Here is a 4,009-nt window from a genome sequence, read left to right as displayed (position 1 = left end):
GCATCTATGGTTCGCACCCGTCGACCCTTGGCAGTATACACACTATTTTGGATCAGGCCATACAACCTCGGCATAAATCGTGCGTGATATTGCTATGAGTCCGATTATACTTGATATTTCTTTCTTGACCCGAGACTTGATAATTACTCGGTGGCTCTTATGTGTTAAAATTTTGGCATGTGATAGTTGGAGATTTTAAATTGATATTATGATTAAGAATCATTATTTACTGTTTCTTATTCTATTGTTATTGTTGTATTTCATGCCTATCTATAATTCATATACTTTATTTATTGAGCTCTAGTAAGTGTCGATGTCGACCCCTCGTTACTACTTCTTCGAGGTTAGACTAGATACTTACTGGGTACATGTTGTTTATGTACTCACGCTACATTTATGCACTAATCGTGAAGGATCTAAGGCAGGTGCATCAGGTGGCTAGTCAGGCGCGTATCCCTGCTGCCCGAAGACTTAGTGGTGAGCTGCTTCCTATGCTCCGTTCTGCAGCACCCGGAGTCTCCTTCTTGTTGTATTTACTTTTATGTCTATCTTACTTCAGATAGTAGCTATAGGAGGTTTTGTATATCCTACGATTTTGCTCGTGCACTTATGATATCGGGTTTTGGAAATTCTAGTAGATATTCATGGTTTTCGTCTATTAATTTCGCTACTTCACCCCTATGTCTATTTGGCTAAGTGAATATGAATCCTTCTCCCTTGCATTAGAAAGATCAACAATCCCAAGAAACAGACTATGAAGACATATACCCAGCGGTCCACCCATCCCAGAGAGGTAATGGCTAGCTCCTCATGATGAAGGCGATATGATTTGCTATGCCCATAATGCTCATATAAGAATTCAAAGGGGATGTATGATTTATTCAGACAGACCAGTTCATCGTTCTTCTTGAAACCCAATATTTTCAGCAAACCGTGTGGAATGTGATTTTCTGGCACCAATAGCCCTGTACTATCCCATGGTAACTTAGCGAAACCCCCTATTTCCTTCAGGAGATGGTCATTTCTATATTACCAAATCGAAAAACAGCCCTCTTCCCATCCCAGAACATAGTAGTAGCCTCGATTAGTCCCCTGTTAGGTTGAATGTTCAGCAAGGATGGCAAGTTACCCAGTACCCTCCTCACATGGTTTCTGTCACAGGGTGCAAGGTCGTTCTACCAGTCAATTAGCGGAGGCGGGATATTCTGGACCATACCGAACCTGGGGATTTCGTGCTTAATTTTCTGCAAACAAATAAAAGTTATCCCTTTCCCCCTCCAGATTCGATTATTGATGCTTTATGTTACTACGGTTTTTTACTCTTAGTTCTGTATTAAATAAAATCAATGACTTTAAACTATTAAAATGAATAATTAAATGGATAGTTCACCGTTGGCTTGCCTAGCGGCGACGTTGGGCGCAATCATAGCCTATAGTGGGAATGAGGTCGTGACATTGGGTTTAAGAAATTGTGTAAAATGAGCTAAGTCCCCTCTTTTATCCAGCTGCAGGTGTCGCATTTGTGAACACTTGTTCGCAAATGCGATCGGACCACCAAACATCGCAAATGCGATAATATCCTCGCAAATGTGATCTTCCCACAAACCGCAAATGCGAGCTAAGCTTCACATTTGCGAAGATGCCAACCCCTAGCTCCAAGTCGCAAAAGCGACTCAAGGATCGCAAATGCGAAGTTCAAGAGTCTACAAATGCGATTAAATGTTCGCAAAAGCGAAGAACCAACCCACCAGCCCCTTATCGCAAATGTCTTGGACCGAAAATGCGAGATCTACAAAGTGACACCATAACCAACATTGCACCAGCAGTTCAAAATCAACCAAACTGTTCCGTAACAGATCCAAAACTCAAAACAGAAATAACATATTTGAGATCGGGCTTTATGTGATCAGATAAATATCCCATATCTACATATTGATCATTTGTGACTTGAATTCATTAGAAAATAATAATTTCATATCAATATTTCCCTGAAGGTATATGAATATAAGCTTAACATCATCTCGTACCTTCTTGTTGGAGAGGAGATAAATCTTGCTGATAAGCGTACAACAAAAGTGATGTTTGGTCGGGTATTATTGGCAAGTATACTAATGCTTCAATTGCACTAAGATATAGAGTTTCATCACCAATAAGCTCTTCATAAATTTTTGGAGGTCGGAATAAGTCTTTATTTATGTTAAGCAATTGCACAACCATTGGGGAATCAACGATGCTTTATCCATGTAAAATCACTTTAAAATCTTTTTAGTATATGTTGATTATTTGACAAATATTCCATTTGTTAAGTGCTCAATTTGTAGGCCAAGATAAAATTTTGTCTTACCAAGATCTTTCATTTCATGTTCTTTCTTCAAATATTGTACAGTTTTTAACAACTTATTATCAGTACCAATGATATTCAAGTCATCAATGTACACAATTATGATGATAAATTCAGATCAAGATCTTTTTATAAAAGTACAACTACAAATAAGATCATTATTCTATCCTTTCTTTAGCAAATATTTTTGAAAGCGGTTTCACCATATTTGTCCCGATTATTTCAATTTTTATAAGGATTTTTGAAGCTTTATTGAACAAGTTTTTCGAGATTATTTGCTTCTAACACTTTGAATCCTTAAGAGATTTTCATAAAAAAATTCTTGTCCAATAATCCATATAAATAAGTTGTGACAACGTCCATCAGCTGCATATCAAGCTTTACATGAACTACCAGATTTATTAGATACATGAAGGTAATTGTGTCCACCACGGGAGAATATGTCTTTATATATTCAATGTCAGACCTTTGCAAAAACTATTGTGATATAAGCCGTGCTTTATATCTTACGACTTTACCTTTCTCATTTTGTTTTCACAGAAAAATTCATTTGTACTCTATTGGCTTGACATTTTCAAATGTTCGAACTATTGGTCTAAATACTTCATATTTTTCAAGTGAAGCTAATTCCGCTTGAATTGCATCTTTTTATTGTATCCAATTATTTTTCTATCTACATTCATTGATGGTTTTGGTCGAAGATCCTCATCTTATTGCATTACTTCAACAACAATGTTATACACAAAACTATTGTCGACAATAATATTATTTTAGTTTCACCTTTTTTTCCTCTGGAGACATAACTTATTGAGATTTATTTTTTATTTTCAGGTATCTGGATCTCTCTTAAGATCTTATCAATTGTTATGTTTTGATGCTCTTCTTCAACAATTACCTTCATATTAGAGTTAATTTGATCATTTGCTCTTTCCCTTTTCGAGGGTTCTTATCGACGAAACCAATTAGTCTACGTTTAAGATGTGGCTTAGACTCATTTGCATTATCATACTATTCAACTTAAACATCAACTCGACCTAGAACATTTGCAGCTGGAGTATGAGATTTAGTTACCCTAGGAAGGTTAGTAAATGCATCCGACAGTTGATTTGTAATATTTTTTAAATAATTTTTTTTAACCTCAATCTTCAAATTGCTTTGTATGAGGACCCGTATGTGATAAAGATAAATCTGTCTCTTTTCCCGACTGTTTATTTTCACCCCTAATATTGAAAAAACTGATTCATCAAAATGATAATCAGCAAATTCTACCGTAAATAAATCTTCCGTCATTGATTCAAAATTTTTATTAATAGAAGGAGATTCATAACGAACATATATTTCCATCCTTCTTTGGGAACACATCTTTATGTATTATGGTGGAGCAAATGGAACATATACTCCACATTCAAAAACTCTAAGATGAAAAATATTGGCTCATGAACAAAAGCCCACTATAATGGGAGACTTCATGATAACTAGCTGGCCTTATGCGTACAAGTGTTGCTGCATGCAAAATAGTATACCTCCACATAAAAAGAAAAAGGTTTTATCCTCATTAGCAATGGTCTATCTATTAATTGGAGGCATTTAATCAACAATTCTGCTGGACTATTTTAAGTATGAACATGAGCAACCAGGTGTTCAGCTGCTATTCCAGTAGATATATAA

This window comes from Nicotiana tomentosiformis, chromosome 5 (assembly GCF_000390325.3).
Source record: "Nicotiana tomentosiformis chromosome 5, ASM39032v3, whole genome shotgun sequence".
NCBI classification, from domain to species: Eukaryota; Viridiplantae; Streptophyta; class Magnoliopsida; order Solanales; family Solanaceae; genus Nicotiana; species Nicotiana tomentosiformis.
The sequence above is the reverse complement of the archived record's forward strand: the minus strand, read 5'-3'. Positions refer to the sequence as shown.